Raw genomic sequence first — 18,387 nt, forward strand, 5'->3', positions numbered from 1 at the left:
AGTCTCCAACATGCGGTTGTGGACTTGTAATTTATCCATGGTTTGTCTCATGTGTTGCATTTCTTCCTCCAATTTGCTATTCATCTTGCTTTGTTCAGCAAAAAATTTCTCCATCATGTTCTCCAAAGATGGCTTCGGTTCATGGGATGGAAGGGATTGTTGTGCTCTTGCTTGATATCCAGGTGGTGGCTGCCTTGTGGGCTGAAATTGAGGCTGAAATTGAGGCCTATTTTGCTGCATAAACTGCTGGTTATGAGCATAATTTGAGCTTTGGCATTGTTGAGCAAAAGTTGCTTGTGGTCTCCATGTTGAGTTGTTCACATTAGAATAAGCATTTCCCATAGGTTTCTGTTGATAACCTCCTGCATAAGCAGCTTGTTCTTACAAATAATCATCACCATAAGAAGAGTAATCAACTCCACAACTTTGAGTTCCATCTGTGAAGGCAACTTGTTGCATAGTTGTAGGAGTAGAGTTTGTTGCCTTTGTGCAAAAATCACTAAGAAGCTGAGTCAACTGATCAAATCTTGCATTCATGTAGCTAACTGAGTCTAGTTCATAGATCCCAGCTTTCTTTGGCTCAAGTGCTCTAGGATTTCCCCATAAATGGGTATTATGAGCAATCTTCTCTAATAGATCATAGCATTCTTCACTTGTCATTCTCATGAAATCTCCTCCTTCTTGTGAATCAATTGTGTTTCTTATGGCTGGAGTAACTCTGGTGTAGAAATTTTGGACAATCATCCATTTTGGTATTTCATGATGAGGACATTGCCTTTCAAGCTCCTTAAATCTCATCCAAGATTCATACAAAGTTTCATCATCTCTTGGTTTAAAAGCTACCATCAAATTCCTCAAATGAGTGGTTTTCCTGTGTGGAAAATTGAGATAGAAAAGCTTGAGATAGCTGCTCCCAAGTAGCTATAATAGCTTGTGGAAGTGAATCATACCACTCCAATGCTGAATCCCGAAGAGAGAATGGAAATAAGGTGAGCCGAATAACTTCATCAGAAACTCCAGGTTGTCTTTGTGTACCACATATCATCAAAAATTTCTTCAAATGAGAATGAGGATTTTCAAGTGGGCTACCTCCAAATTGTGAATTCTGAACCATTTGAATGAGACCAGTTTTTAACTCAAATTGATTAGCTCCAATAATAGGTCTGTTATCTCTCACATCAGTACATCTAGGAAAAGCATAGTCTAACATGGATCTTCTTTGAGGATCATTTTGATTAACCACAGCATTTTGCCCGTTTTGCTCGTTTCCTCCATTGTCTCCACCAATAGCTCTATTTTGATTCTCCATATTTTCTATTGTCTCCTCTTGCTCAAATATTTGTTGTTCTTCTTTTCTCGCTTCTTTTCTTCTCTTGTATTCCTTTTGTTAGCTCGATGTAATTTTTCAATTTCGTGATTGAACAACAATTGATGTCACTTGTGCTTTTCGATCGTCTCATAAACAAGAAAAGTACCTGAAAAACACAAGGAACAATAGTGAAAATAAAAGAAAATAAAAATTCTAATTAGCTTAAAACAATTAAAATCCAACTTAAAACAAACAATTCCCCGGCACCGGCGCCAAAAACTTGATACGGTGTGTCCGCAAGTGCACGGGTCACAGTAATATAGTTTTAAAATGATATCGATCCCACAGGGAATTGTGCTTAAATTGGAAATAAAAGTATAAGCAAATTAGAATGACAAAAATTAAAAGATATTAAAAATAAAATCTAAAAATTAAAATTAAGACAAAAATTAAAGATGTAAAATGAAATTTGGAATTAAAATTGGTATTTGAGGAATTAAAACTAGATCAATCAATTAACTAAAATTAATTAAACTAGATTACCCAAAAATTAATTTGAAATATCTATTTATGAAATTGAGAGGAATTAAATCTAAATTCAATAAAAATAAAAATAAAGTGATTATAGAAATTGGATTTAAATTGGATTTAAATTTAAATTGCTATTTATGAGGTTTGGAGGATTTATATCTAATTTCAATGAAAAATAAATTGATTCTAGAGATTGGATTTTCAATATTGTTTGCATGTGATTTTTCCCTAATTTAGCCAAACACATGAGAATTGCAATTTTGAGGGAAATCAATTCTTAAATTTTTGAAACCTTTTTCAAGCATCTCAAAATTGGTTTTCATTAAATCAAACCCTGTTTTCACGGTATTTCAAATCTAACAAAAACCCAATTAATGCTCTAATTGATTTTTGGAAAGTTCCCCTTAATCTTCTTAGCTTATTTCTAACACCAAGAAAATAAAGTTTATTGCAAGATTATCTATCCCCAATATTCACTTTTCAGTCCATCTATTAAGGATTAAAACTTAACTTAATGAGGGCCCATTCATCAAGCAAGGAAATAAGCACACAAGCAATAAATCAAAATATAAAAATATTCATTTAAATGGCTAAATCAGTTCAAAACCACAAAACAAATCAATATTTACAAACCCATCTCTAGAATCTCAATAAACTACTCACAAATCATTGTTTAAAGACAAACCCAAATGAAGAAATGAAGAAATAATGGAAATGTAAGCTTAAAGGGGTAGAAAAACCCAGCAGATTTGCAGCAGGATCTCTGCAGAAAAGTGCAGAAACGTGATCCTTGCTGCTGCTGGAAGAAGATGCAGAAGATGCTCCTCCCTTTCCCTCTTTCTATCTTTCTAAAAATGACTCCCTTGCTCTCTATATGGAAAGAAAGTGATAAAGGGCACTATATATAGGCAAGGGGACTGTTCTAGAATGGGTAAAAGGGGGAAGGATCCAGAGAAAGTGAGGTAAAAAGGCTGGAGTAACGGAAATGCCACGTCAACAATTTTCCAGTAAAAACGACATAAGCCGAGTCAGTTGTGTCGCGGGTTGTGTCGCTCTCGGCGTGAATATCTGACGATCGACACAACCTGCGACATAAGCTAATTCGGTTGTGCTGCAGGTTGTGTCGCTCTCGGCCATTTTTTTAACTCAACTTCAAAATTTTTGCAATTCGATTTTAATCTCCTCCAAATGGCTACTCTGATCAAAATACATCAAATTTCTCCAAATTTATTCTACAAAACAAATGAATTCCAAAAATTAAACTAAGAAAAGTGAAAATTGCAAAATTGACTAAATATATACTAATATCTAAAATAATAGCTATGAATAAGGGTAAATTATGTGCAAAAATTACTCCTAAATGATAATCTAAAATGCATGCATCAGTTAGCACAGCCCATTTCCTAACTACTCATTGGCACCAAACTATCACAAGGCATACCACAGGTAGCATAGTTTTTGGAGGCTATATAACTGCCATAGCTAATTCATTTGGCTTTGATGCTAGTTTACATAAGCTACTGCCTGTGTTTGGTGAGTCCTTTATAGACAGCACAATGTTGCTCCACATGGATCTTTGTGAGAAGGTAGGACATACATATGTCTTGTTACAGCAGCATGCTGATGCTAGTGGGTCTGCAGAACCAAGTGCTTTTGCACCAGCAGAACCTCATGCAGCCACTGCCCAGTAGTTTTCAGCAGATATTTTGTCCCTCCTAAGATCCTTGGAATCTAAAGTAGCCAGCTTCACTGCCCAACCATCTGCTCCCTCGCTTGACACCACAGATATCCTTGCAACCTTGAAGGGCTTAGAAGTTAAAATTAATACCATAGGTCAACAGCAAGTCAACTAGAAGAAGAAGCTAGAAAAGAAACTTAAAAAGAGATTTTCATCTCTTAAAAAGAAGCAGCAGCAGCAGCAATTTCAAATGTTGGAGCTCTACAACAAATTAGCCCAATCTTATAACAATTTATATCATTGTGGCCAAGACATGCTCCAGCAAATGAAAGAACTCACAGAAAACTTGGAGACTGCTTCTGAAGCTTCAGATCACAATGAAACTACTACAAGACTAAGTAAACCTCAAGCAAAGAACAAAGCCTTGACAAGAATAGCGAGTGTGCAGTTTATTTAGTTTAACAAGTTTCTATTTCTGTATTTGTTCCTGTGTTTGTTCCAGTCTTTGGTTTCATTTTATCTTTTGTTTGTTAAACTTCAAACTTTGGTAACAGATGTGATTTATCTTATTTTATAGTTGTGCTCACACTTACACATTTTCTTTAGCTTATTCTCTCCTGTTTTATTATCCTATATGTTTTTGCAGTAGTAAATCTAGTTCTTTTCTGAATACTCCTATTTTCTACCTTAGTACACATTATCTTTGCATTTTCTCCTTTATTCAGTTCTAATTTTGTGGATATTAATGAGTGGCACAGTTTACCTTCAGCTAAATCTGTTTAATTTCATCATGAGGTACTGAATCACTTGCAGTTCTTTCTATTATTTTTTAACATGTTCCCAGTGCTTAAGATCTTGCCTAACCTTATGCAGATCTCGCTTAACCTTAAGCAACATCTTACGTAACTTTTTAAGCATTGTAAATTCATACATTTGAGATACTTTTTTCACATTTTTCTCTCTAAAACTTCATTTTTACTATCATTTTGAGCTAATTTTGAAATTCTTGAGCTTATATTGATTTAATGCCCAATTGTTTATATTTCATTAATTGATTAGTTCACACAATTTTGCCCATCTTTGCATTCATTTTAGACATTGAGGACAATGTTTCATTTGAGTTTGGGGGTGAGGGCAAAATTTTTGCAAAATTTTTAAAATTTTCTTTAAAATTTTCATTCATTCATTTATTGCATTTCATTCATTCATATATAGATAATCCATACACTTATACATATACCACACACATGTCTATACTCATATACATACATTTGCATATAGTTTTCATATAGATTACACTTAGTTTTAATTTGATTTATGCATTCATTTTAGGATCATGCATATCATAAAAATAAATTTTTACCTTATCCTTAGAGGATTGAGAATTACTTTGAAGAGCAATTAAGCTTACTTTTAGAAGGGTTTGATGGATTGAAAGTTCTAGATAGGTGCAAAGTTATTAGATTCTTGCTTTAGTTTATATCTTCCTAGCCAAGGGCCACCCAATCAATTGCGTTGACTTTGAGTGCCTAGAGAAAACTCTAGGGTGAGAAGTAGCTATTTGATGTCTCACCAATCCTAGAACAATCTTTCTAAACCTTTCAAGGCAAAATCTTAGCATGCACTATGCACTTGAAAAATAAATGATCTAGGCATTCTTTGAATTTTAAACCCATATTTTAGCCTTAGCCAACCTCACTTCAAAATTACCCTTTGGAACCAATTTGGGCCTACATTTATCCCTCTTATTTCTTTGGAACCCACATTAATGCCTAGCCATAAACCCAAACACTTACCTACCCTCCATGAGAATAATTCTTTGAGTGATAAATACACTTAACAAAAATAAATAATAATAATAATAATTAGTTGGGAGAAGTGACTAAAGTAAAAATGCTAGCAAATTCAATTATGGTATGTAAAGTAATTCACCACCCAAGTACACAAAGAAATGAGTTTGAGGGTGAATTGAAAGGGACAATTGTAACTCAAAGTCAATGTTATTTATGTAGTCCCTCCAAAAGCTTCAAAATTATATGTTAACATTGGTGAATAGTTGTAAAGTTCCTTCTCCCATTTGCTTGCTTCAAAAAAAAATAAAAAAATAAAAAAAATAAATTTGTGTGTCTTGATCTTTTAATAATTTGATTATTCTCATATTTTGTTACCTTTATCCTTTCCTTGTTAGCCACATTATAACCTTTGAAAGTCATTTTGATCATTTGATGGTGTTTTGCTACATTAGTCGAGATTGGAATAGGAGAATTGCCTATGGGATTGTGATATCATTAATCCATTCATTTACTTCCATCATTATTTGAGACACTTTAGTTTATGGATTACCCTATATTCTATTTCGGCATGATTATTCTTTATGATTGATTGGTTTGGGCTTTATGATATGGATAATTGACCCAAGGCTAAGCTGTGATAACTTTGGTAAGGATTGAATTCTTTGTACCTTGAAAGTGGGTATATGGTTTGTTGGTGGCTAAAAGCAAGCTTGAAAGTTTGGAAAAGTAATTTTCATAAATTTAAGGTAAGGTACCCCAAATTGCATTAATTATTTTTAATTTGCTTGAGGACAAGCAAAGGTTTGAGTGAGTTTAAGGGAATTTATTACACTCATTTCATATAGGCATTTTAGGGTAGTTTTGCATCCATTTTGCCCTTATATTTTAGTATATTTTATGTTTTTAGCTTTATTTTAGCTTATTTGTTAACTTTAGATACTTTATATTTGATTTTTATAATTTTGTTGTTTTTGATAGGATTTTATGGCAAATCGAAGATCAATGAGTGCATTAGGAAGTGATTTGAAGAAATTTGGAATTCTTTAAGCATGGTGGAAAGTTGAAGAAATCAAGCTTTGAAAGAGCAAGTTAGCCGAAATTTGCTTGAGACTTTGCTTATGATGTTACTTAGGGTATGTGATATAAGCTTAACCTTAAGCCTGTTCAAGCTAAAAGTCAAACATGGCTTAAATCCTACATATTTAAGCTTTTACTCTGCAACCTACCGAGAATTGCTTAAGATCCTGCTTAGGGTAAAGCGACAGTGCTTAAGGTGCAGCACAAGTCAAGCTGGAAGTCAAGCATGAGCAGAAAAGTCCATTTTACTCCAAGTCTGCCGAGATTTGCTGAAGGTCTACTTAACCTTATGCAGACAGTGCAACCAGAGGTTGAAATTTGCTAAGAAGCTGCTTAGGGTTAAGCCGTATCCTAAGCAGACTGCCAGAACGTGAATAATGCTGCTGACTTGGATAATTTTATACCTCATTTCCTATCCACTCCTTGGCTCCTATTTACTTTTAGGGCAACTTTTTGGGACCATATAAATTCATCATTTCCTAGTTTTTGCTATAAGAGGAAACGGGAGAAAACAAAAAGGAGAGAAATATAAATAGAGAGAGGAGGATAACGTCATTTTTTCTGGAGAGGAGCTGCTGCAACCATCTTTTGGAGCTCCAGAAACCAGAGTTTTGGGTTCTTCTACCTGAGTTTTTCTATTTTAGTCCTCTTATCATGTTTTTCTTTACTTTTCTATCAATCTTTCTTGTAAATACCATTATGAGTGAGTAAACTCTTTAGATTTCAGAGTTGGTAAATATGGTTTAGATTAATTTATGGATTTGGACTGGGTATTTCCTTATTTTACATAAATACGAGTTTTGATTCCTTCCTTGTATGCTTGATTTACTTACCTAATGTTGGTACCCATTGGGTATTGTGTTAATCTTTGATTGAAGGACCGAAAGGTGAAATTCATTGATAGATAGTCAAGGATTGGAACTTAAAATCACCTAGATTTAGAAATAAACTAGGATTTTAAGAGGAATTAATGATTGGTTACAAAACTTAATGGGTTTTAAAGTAATCAAATAACATACGAAAGTAGGTTTGGTTATTTTAGAACACACTTTGGTTTGCTTGAAAAAGATATCAAAGGAATTTAGAATTAATTTCCTTCAAACTCTATTTTTCCCTTAAAATTGGAATACCCAAGACAAATCCTAATTAATTTATGCATAAACCCCCAACTCTGAAATCACTTTTAGCATAATTAGACTTTGATTTAATTACCCGTTATTAATTTAGTTTAATTGCAAACTAGATTTAGAATTTATTTGCTTGCTCTTTACCCATTCCAATTAGATTAATCAATTTACTTTGCTCATTTACATTTACCAATTATTCGTCAATCATTAGCCCAAATAATCATTTCATTCATAGTTTGGTACTCAAATAGCAAATCCTCGTGGGAACGATACTTGATTCATCACTCTATTACTTGAGACGACCCATATACTTGCGGATATGCCCAACAAGTTTTTCAAAGGTTTTAAGCAAGAACCAAAAAATTGTTTTAAAGTCCAATTCACCCCCCCTTTTGGACATATTCTGGGACATCAAGCCCTAACCACAGGAACAGCCATATATGGCCCAGGGTCCTATAGATTCGATAGCAGCCACCCTTACAAGACTACAGAGGACCATAGATATGATGGCTCAGTATATGACACACTTTCCCTAGCAGCCCCCAGTACAGTGAGCCGAGCCATACAAATAGATAATTAATTTTAAAAAGTTGGTGCCTGGAGTATATAATAGCACAGAAGATGCATTCAGATTTTTAGCTTCTTGCAAACAGGTAGGGGTGGAGCTACAGTTGACAGAAATGAGATTGATTGAATGTGTACATCATGTTTTAGGGCCTGTGCCAAGACAGTAGATGACTGACTATATACTCCCTCGAATTAAAGGATTATCTTGGCCACAGTTTATGGAGTTGTTTATAAATAGATTTGTACTAGAGAACTTTAGGGATCAGAAACAATGGGCCTTTGAAGCTTTAAGATAGAATGGGAGATAAGTAGATGAGTATACATCTGAGTTTCTAGAACTAAGTAGATATGCTCCAACTGTTGTGGCCACTCAGAATATGAAGGTGAAGAGATTTTTAAAAGGAATGGACAGAAGATATGCAAACTTGGCTATGTTATCGGACTAGCCTTTTGATATGGTAGTAGATAGGGTCTCATAAATAGAAATCAGCTATACGAGTGATGATAGAGGCAGACCAAAGAAGAGCAAAGCTAAAGGGTCATCTGGTTCTCCTTATATGAGTACGATAGGTGGAGGCAACCACAGCAACTATAATGGCAGAACCGGAGGTAATAAGAAGGGGGGCTTTTGACATAGATCTAAGGGGTTGATATCAGGATATGGCTCTAGCAGTGGGCAAAGCTTAGGTTACAGTAGTTTAGGGTCTAGTGCGGGATCTTCTTTTGCACCATATACTTATTGTGGAAGAGTACATTTAGGACCTTGCTTCATGAGTATAGAAAAATGTTTCAGATGTGGCCAACTGAGTCACTTTGCCAAAGAATTCCCTATGTTCAATGAGCATCAGATGGGATTTTAGGGTTCTGCAGCCAATCTACCCTGCTAGCTACTTCCTAGTACTTCTAGCATGGCAAGTAGCCAATTTAGTGGCCAGCAAGGCCATGGTCAAGGGGGATACAGTTTTAGAGGTAGGTCTAGTGGAAGATGTCAAGGAAAGATCCTCCCGAAAAATTTAGTTCCCTTATTGTTGATGGACTTTGATGTGATTTTGGACATGGATTGATTATCAACTCATTATGCCACACTAGACTGCAGAAACAAAAAGGTGTACTTCCACATTCCTAGGGTGGGAAAGTTCAGCTTTGATGTTTACAGAAATGTAGCTCCATACAACTTAGTGTCAGCTATAAGTGCCAAAAGATGTCGAGGCATAGTTGTCAAGGTTATTTGGCATTAGTGAGGGACACATCTATTAAAGGTACTGATGTGGAAAATGTACCTGTTGTTAGCGAATTTATAGATGTGTTTCTTGAGGAGCTTTCTAGATTGCTACCAGATAGAGAGATAGAATTCTACATAGATATATGCCGAGTACAAACCCCATTTCTATGCCACCCTATAGGATGGCACCAGCAAAGCTAAAGAACTGAAGGAGTAGCTGCAAGAGCTTCTGGACAAGGGTTTTATCCGGCCAAGTACTTCACTTTAGGGTGCTCTTATTTGATTTGTGAGGAAGAAAGATGGGTCATTGAGGTTATGTATTGACTACAGACAGCTGAACAAGGTGACAATTAAGAATAAATATCTGCTCCCTTAGATTAATGACCTATTTGATTAGTTGCAAGGAGCAAGGTACTTCTCAAAATAGACCCATAGTCAGGCTATCATCAACTGAGGATAAGAAGAGAGGATATGCCGAAAATAGCATTCAGGACTAGGTATGGTCATTATAAGTTCTTGGTGATGTCTTTTGGACTCACTAATGCACCAGCGGCCTTTATGGATCTAATAAACAGGGTATTTAGGCCATTTCTGGATCGCTTTGTCATTGTTTTCATAGATGACATTTTGGTATATTCCCAGATTGAAGAATATCATGCTTGGCATTTAAGGATGGTGTTGTAAACCTTGAGGGAGCATCAATTGTGTGTTAAGTTTTCAAAGTATGAGTTCTGGCTAGAGAGTATTTCATTTTAGGACATGTGGTCTCTAGTAAAGGTATTTAAGTGGATCCTAAGAAAATTAAAGCAGTAACTGATTAGCTTAGGCCTACCACAGTCATTGAGTTACAGAGTTTTATAGGCCTAACAGGTTGTTATAGGCATTTTGTGTAGAACTTCTCCAGGATAGCAACTCCTTTTATATAGTTAGCTCGAAAGAATGTCTTGTTCTTCTAATCAGATGAGTGTGAAAAAAGCTTCCATAAGCTTAAGGACTATTTAACTATAGCTTTTGTGTTGACTTTACCTATGAATGGAGAAGGATATACAGTGTACTGCTATGCTTCTAAAGTTGGGTTGGGGTGTGTCTTAATGCAGCATGGTAAAATGGTGGCTTATACTTCAAGGCAGCTTAAAAAGCACGAACAGAACTACCCCACTCATGATATAGAAATGGCAGCTATAGTCTTTGCACTAAAAATTTAGAGGCACTATCTGTATGATGAAATGTGCAAGATGTACACCCACCATAAAGCCTTAAATTATATCTTTCAACAGAGGGATTTAAATTTGAGGCAAAGGAGATGGATGGAGCTTTTGAAGGACTATGATTACACCATCCAGTACCTCCCTGGTAAAGCAAATGTGGTGGCAGATACTTTGAGCAGAAAATCTTCTAGTAGCTTAGCACATTTAACAACAGAGAGGAGACCATTGATATAGGAGTTATATGAGCTGATGGATTAGGGTTTCATTTTGGATATAACTGTTTTGGGTGCACTTTTGGCACATTTTAAAGCATGGCCAGATTTGCGAAACAGAATTAGAATTTTTCAACACAGGGACCCATAATTAATATGGATTGTGGAAAGGGTATAGCAGGGAGAAGATTGTGAATTTGGGTTTGATGGAGATGGTACCCTTATGCAAGGCTCTAGGGTATGTGTGCTACATGTGGACAACCTAAGAAATGAGATTATGCAGGAAGCACACTATACACTTTACAGTGTTAACCTAGGATCTACAAAGATGTACCATGATGTGAAGGATAGGTACTAGTGGAATGGTATGAAGAGAGACAACAGACTTTGTGTTCAAGTGTCTAACTTGTCAGAAAGTAAAGTTTGACCATTAGAGGAAGTAAAAAAAATTACAGGAGATTCCCTTTCCAGAGTGGAAGTGGGAAATGATCACTATAAACTTTATAACTGGGTTACTTGTACTGCCCAAGGGTATGATTCCATATGGGTGATTACGGACCATTTGACCAAGTCAGCTCACTTTTTACCTGTATGGACCATCTATTCTGTTGCTCAGTATGTAAGGTTATATATCCGTGAGATAGTCAAATTGCATGGGGTTCCTGCTTCCATAATATCTAACAGAGGGCTCCACTTCACTTCTCAGTTCTAAAGGAAACTTTAAGAAGCACTTGGCACACAGTTGAATTTTAGTATAGCTTTCCACCCATAGATAGACGGGCAGTCTAAAAGAATAATATAGACATTAGAGGATATACTTCGCATGTGTATCATGGATTTTAGAGGTCAGTGGGATGATTAACTACCATTGGTGGAATTTGCTTATAATAACAACTATCATTCTAGTATTGGAATAGCATCCTATGAGGCATTATATGACAGGAAGTGTAGATCTCCTCTATATTGGACAGAAGTTGGAAAGGCAAGAGTACATGATTTAGATATAGTACAGTACACTTCAGAGATAGTTTCTTTGATTAGGGAACATTTAAAGATAGCTTTCAGCAGACAGAAGAGTTATATAGATCCAAGGCGAAAAGATGTAGAATTTACAGTGAGTTATTATGTGTTCATAAAGGTCTCTCTTATGAAAGGGGTTATGAGATTTGGGAAGAAAGGCAAGTTAGCACCTCGTTACATAGGACCTTTTGAGATCACAGACAGAGTAAGAGCAGTTACCTATAGGTTGGAATTGCCACCAAAACTTTCTTATGTCCACCTAGTATTCCATATTTCCATGCTTAGGAAGCATGTTTCCAATCCTTCTCATGTGCTGCAATTTGACACAGTGGAATTAAATGAGAATTTGACCTTTAAGGAGCAGTTGGTAGCCATAGTAGACTATCAAATGAGACAACTTCGGTCAAAATAGATTCCTGTGGTTAAAGTTCTGTGGAGGAGTCAATCTATGGAGGAATGCATCTAGGAGTCAGAGTAGGATATACATAGGAAGTACCCATATTTGTTTAATATGTAATTCAGTGTTATTGTTTTTCCTTGTGTAAAATTCGAGGATAAATTTTCTGTAAGGAGAAAAGAATCTAACATCCTAAATTTTTAAATAATTATTTTATGTATAAATTATAATATTTTGATGTATTAAATATTATTGTATTTAATTTAAATTTTTTGGGTTTTCAAAATAGGATTTTTATTTTTCGAGATAATTAATTTTAATGATTTTTAAAAATTAATTTAGAGACCAAGTGACAAGTTTAAAAATATATTGGACTCTATAAAATTTTTTAAGTTTTTTTTTTTTAATTTTTTTAGAATTTTCGGGCCTCGTTTTAGGTTCCAAGGCAGAGCAAAAAAATCAAATTTTGGGTTTCCTAAATTGAATCGGCCAAATCGAATCAGACTAGATCAAACCGGTTGAATCAGAATGGTCCTCTTCCTTTTTCTTTCCCTACTTCCATGAGTTGTAGCACCCTCTCTTCTCTCCTTTTTTTCTCTCTTTCCTCCCTCCCCCGTTGCTGGCCAACCCTCCCTCCTCCTTCTTCCCTTGTTAGCACCCCACCAATCACCCTCCCCCCTCGCTGCCGCCTTGTTTTCCGACTGAAAAATGTGCCCAATGTCTCCCTCCCTTCACGTGTGACTCTTTAGCTTGTTTTGCCAAATTTGGTGAATCTAGCCATCAATTAAACTAGGTCCAGTCCCCATTGTATTCTACTCCTTGAGAGCTTTTCATAGACACCAATTTTATCAATTTTTATTGAGCGGTTTGTGCAAATCGAGCTTGGGAAGTTTTAGCCCTTTTTGACTTTTGGTCTAGATTTCTCCCAAACCATGAATCCCACTAAAATTCTGAGGCCATCAACACATTCTACTCATCGAGAGCTTCGTAAAGACACCAATTTAGAATTTTTCTAACACCAAAAATTTGATGGGTCACACGAGCTTACTAGTGATTTTTCAGGTCTTAAATGTGTTTTTTTTAATTAAATAAAAATTATATTCTAACTCCTAGTGTTGTGAGCTTTATGTAGGTGTTCTCGTTTCAAGGAAATTTCACAAGTAATCAGAACTGTATTTTCGGGCTAGATAGGTAGGCTGCCAGACCCACTTCGAAAGTTAGTTAATATTACAGTGCTTCCCATCATTTTCAAATGCCCTGGACTCATTCCAGGTGTCAGAATTGAGGTAGGTAAACCCGAACTCCAATTTGCCTTTTTTGCCTAATGTTTAGAATAAAATTCATTAAATATTCATGGATAGCCATAAAATTTTAATTCCTTTTGCAATAGTAAAATAGCATTGCTAAGGACTGCAGGACATGATTATAGAATTTTTGGGATTAGTTTGGATAGTTTTTGCAAATTGTTAATTTTAAGCTTAATAGCTGAATGGTGCAGTTATATGAGTTTTGATGGGTTTGGAAGGCCTAGGAGGGGCAGTATGTTGTTGTTTTGATGTGGGCATGAGGCCATTGGATTAGGAAGTGTTGTTTGAGTTACTTTGTAAGTTGAGTAGGTCCTAGGTATAGGAGAAAACTCTGCTAGATTTCTTGCATAAATTTAGGATGCCTTTTGACTTTTTGAATTCTTGTTTTGTTTTAACATTAATAAATTCATGAATATAATTATTTTGGTGATCTAGTCAACCCTCCTCCTCTTCTCAACTATCTCAGTGATCTTCGGTTAATCTATGAGTAGATATTAATTTTATTTATAATTTCAATATTAATAATTTATATACAAGACATGTTCATGCATTCACATATATGTACGTATATTTTAGTTATAAGCTAGGCATGCACTTTTGTTGCATATTTTATTGAACTTCTATGTGGGTGTCGCCTTAAAGTGATTTGAAGCTATGTGCGTGTGTTGGTGTGTGTGTGTGTGGTATGGATGTGGACTTGGGTAGGACAAGTACTCACAGCTAGAGCTTAACTCGCTGGGACTCGATCCTTATATATGGATAAGTCAGAGTGAGTATAGCTTTGAGTTGATCTCGCTGACCTCGTACTTGGATTATTAAGAGAAAGTCTGGCTTGAGTTGACCTTGCTGGCAGGTATTGAAATTAAGAAAGTTGTATAAGGGATCAGCTCTCATATATATATATATATATATATATATATATATATATATATATATATATATATATATATATATATATATATATATATTGATTAATGTGACAAATGGGTGTGTGAGTACTCCAAATTATCTTTTGTATAAATATTGTTTGAATTTTTTGAAATTATGTGCAGATGTTGTATTTCATACATAGGAATGCATTAGGTTTAGATAGTTATAGAAATTATATTCAAAATAAATATCTTACTTTACGAGTCGAACGCTCACCCCTGTTCAACTATTTTTCCTCAGGTGACAGGTGAACTTATTGAGAATAACCTGCTTTCTTTCTCACAGGTTTAATTAGAAAAGTTTAGTTTTGCTTTTATTATCTTTGTTTCAATTGTAACACCCCTATTTGTATAGCCTGGTATATTTCACTGTTCCGGTGACCGGTGTCGGTCTGGACAATAAAGGGGATTAGAACCATACTTAAGACAACTAGAGAAGCCATAAATACAAATAAATAGTAATGTTTAATTAGTTAACTATAAATAAGAAAAATAGAACATAAGAGGTTAAACGAGCCGAGAGTCACAGCGATGGGTGACCTCCTCGGGAACGACTGCGAAGTCGTTTTAAACTCAAATTTCGAACCGTAAAATGTGACGCCGCGGTCCTTAGGACCCTCATGAACACAGTGGAAAAGAGAAAATCACGAAAAAGAATTGTTAAGCCAGTCAAATAATTAGGTCAGAGAGCCGGAAGAAATATGAAATTATTTGCAAACCGGGATGAACCGGCGAGGGGCAATTTGGTCAATTGACCCCGAGAGCTGACTCCTGACCTAACTGTCAAATAAAATCGGAGAAAAGAAAATTTCGGAATCGAGAATTAAATTAAAGAACTAATAGAAAAAAAAAAGAGGAAAATGAAAAAGTAAAAAGGTGATGACATCATGCATGAACTCATGCATGATGTCATAAAAGAATTAATTAAATTATTTATTAAATTAGATTTTGTGGTCTTCCATAACTAAAATAAATAAAGAAAAGAAAAGAAAAAAAAAACAAAAAAATCTCTTTCTTCTTCCTTTGTGCCGCCCCATCTTCTTCCATAAATCCTCCATGAAAGCTTTTCATTTAAGCTTACCTTTAAGCTTAATTTTTCCTTACTCAACCTTAATAACTCTCATAAAAACTTCACTAGAGCTTGTTGTTGCAACTTGAGAAGAGGATTACAAGAAGAAAGAAGAGTTAAAGATAGGGTTTTGAGGTTTTAAGAGAGGTTAGTATGTTAACTTGTTACTTTCCATTTTAAATGCATCAATTGTTGTTGAAATGAACTTAAAAACTAATAAAGTGAAATAAAAATATGAGGGAAGGACCATTACTGAATTTTCGGCTAGCTTTAAGAGGAGTATGATTTGCATGAATTTAATGGGTTTGAATGAATTTATGGACCTCCCTTAGTTGGATGATTATGGTTGAGAACTTTGAAATTTGCTAATGGTAATTAAGTAGTGAGATTAGGGTTTGAAACTTAGGGTTTGAACCAAAAATATGAGAAATGAGTAAATGATATCTTTGACCAATTGTGAACTGAAAAATGGTCAATTGTGACCAAATAAGTTGTGTTTGAATTATTGGAAGTGAAGCCAAATTCGGAGGTTGTATGGTTATGCTGCTGGCAGCATGACCAAGTCAACTTTGAAGGACCAAAACTGAAATTTTACAAGTCCAATTGATATGCCACCAATTGGGGATGAAAATAGACATAAAATGACACAATTTTAATTCAGGAACCATGCCCAAAAAGTGACCAAAACCTAGTGAACAAATTGACCAAAGTTGAGTAAGAGCAGTCTGCCACTGTACAAACTGACCAAATGAACAGTGTTTATTCATTTGGTCATAACTCGAGCTAGGCAGGTCAAATTGACCTGAAATTTTACCAGTGATTAGATGAGATAAAGACCTAAAACTTTCATGAAGAACACAAACCCAAATTATGCCATTAACCCAATCAAATTATTGAGCAAAGTTGAGTTACTGAACCTGCAAAACTGCAGAATTGCCATTTGAGCAGTAAAGTTTGAATGGCTATAACTCTCACTAGAAAACTCCAATTTAGGTAATTCTTGAATCGATGGAAACCTAAGACATAGTAGAACATTTTATATGAAGAAAGTTAGACCAAATTATGGACTTAACTTGATCAAATTGCTGAACGAAGTTGGATCAAAAATCTGCCAGAACTAAAATCTGCAGCATGAACAGTGCACATGAATAGTAACTGTATTTTGGCCATAACTTGAGCTACAAAACTCCAATTGGGGTGATTCAAAAAGGAGAATAAACTTAAGACAATGGGGAACATTTTCTATGAAGAAAGTTTTGCCAAATTCCAACAAATAAAGTGACCAATGGAACAGTGCAACTTAGGACTCCAAAACTGAAATTTACCAAATTTGCCTAAAAGACTTAGAATTTGAGTAAACAACCAAAACCAACAAGTTTAGTGACCAAAATGTGGTATGTGAGTGAAGTTGGAGTTCCCATACCTATTAAGCCTTAGAAAGTCAACTATTTGACTTGAATAGTATAGTGAATAGTAACCCGAAACACAAAAACTTCGAGAACGCCGAATTTAGCACATTAAAGCTAGGTAAAAGTGAAGTTAAATTTATTTTTTGGACTTATGTTAAGTTATGGTACTGAAACACTATGAAATTAGGTGTTTCAGCTGAAAAAGACTTGGAAGCTCTGAGAGACTGAGTCAAGGCCTAGAGGCGACTCACGTCAGGTCTGTGCACAATAATATTTGTTTAATATTTTATTCTAAAAAATTTGACTTCTGTGATTAATTATGTACTGTGTTGCCATTTTATAATCGCAAATATGACTTTGGAAATTGATTAGATTTTTCATAAATTATTTGAATAAATTGTTTTGAATTGATTTTGTGTTCACACTTAGCATGACAGTATCACACATTCCTCCTCCATTTATGGGGTTGAGATCATTTATTTTCCTCCCTCTCTGGCTTGCCAGTTGAGGTTGAGATCGAATGAGTACTCATTAGCTAGCTAGCCACCTCCCTCATTGATTTCGGTTAATGGGGTTGAGATTGCTTTGTCGTGGTGTACAACACGGCATTGATTGGAAATTTTGTGTCATGGCTTAAGTTGTGTATGATTTTGGCAACACTGTGTTTAATAAATTATTTGACTAAATGGAATTGTTATGAGCTTTGATATTTGTGAAATATGATTGAGAAGTATTCAAATTGTGTTTCATCAATGAATGATTTATGTATTAAATTTTAAATTTTTATTGTGCACCACTGAGTATGTTTATACTCAGCGATAGCTTATTTTGCTGTCGCAGATAAGAGCAAGGAGAAAGTAGCAGAGTGAGCTGCTATCGAATTGTGGACCACATCGATCATTTTGTACGGGTATTATTTTATACCCTTGTAGAAAATTTTGATGTAAATATAGAAATGTTGTATGTATCAATGTAAATTGAGCAGTTGTAAATAAATTGTAATAATATTATTTTGGATTTCCTTTTGTAAATTTAATATTTGTACATATGAATTTCATGTTTTATGCCTTGTGAATGAAGTATTAAATATTTTGAGATGATGAATTTTGATTTGGATTGTGGAATTACTTTGAAGTGATTTGAATTGAGTTGAATTGTGATTTATTGGAGGTTGGGAGTTGTGAAAAATTTTGGAAGTGTTTTCTCAAGTATTTGAAGAACTGTTTTCTCTAATTACAAACGGAACTCTGTCAAAATTTTTATAAAATTTGCGGCAAAATTAAAATAGACAAAAATTTTTACTAGTATTTAAACTTTGAATAAATGGTTTTTAATTCTCACTAAAATGCTCACCACTTCTAAAATGTAAGAAAATTGTTTTAAAATCCCTTGTAGGGTACTTAATGAGTTATTGGTAGGTGAAGTTCGGTAGTTCATTAAGTATTCTACGGGATCATGTTATGCCTTACGGAGGGGTAAGGTGTGACATGTTTTAGTGGTATCAGAGCATGGTTTTGCAATAAATTTTGACT

At 34.9% G+C, this 18,387-nt stretch overlaps 1 non-coding gene across 1 annotated transcript; it reads left to right on the plus strand.

Annotated features, from left to right (window-relative positions):
* Nucleotides 1-754: 754 nt before the first annotated feature.
* LOC131181170 (small nucleolar RNA R71) lies at nt 755-861 on the plus strand. The gene has a single exon (XR_009149798.1). It is a non-coding gene; the product is annotated as a small nucleolar RNA R71 (small nucleolar RNA).
* Nucleotides 862-18,387: the final 17,526 nt, after the last annotated feature.

This window comes from Hevea brasiliensis, chromosome 6 (assembly GCF_030052815.1).
Source record: "Hevea brasiliensis isolate MT/VB/25A 57/8 chromosome 6, ASM3005281v1, whole genome shotgun sequence".
NCBI classification, from domain to species: Eukaryota; Viridiplantae; Streptophyta; class Magnoliopsida; order Malpighiales; family Euphorbiaceae; genus Hevea; species Hevea brasiliensis.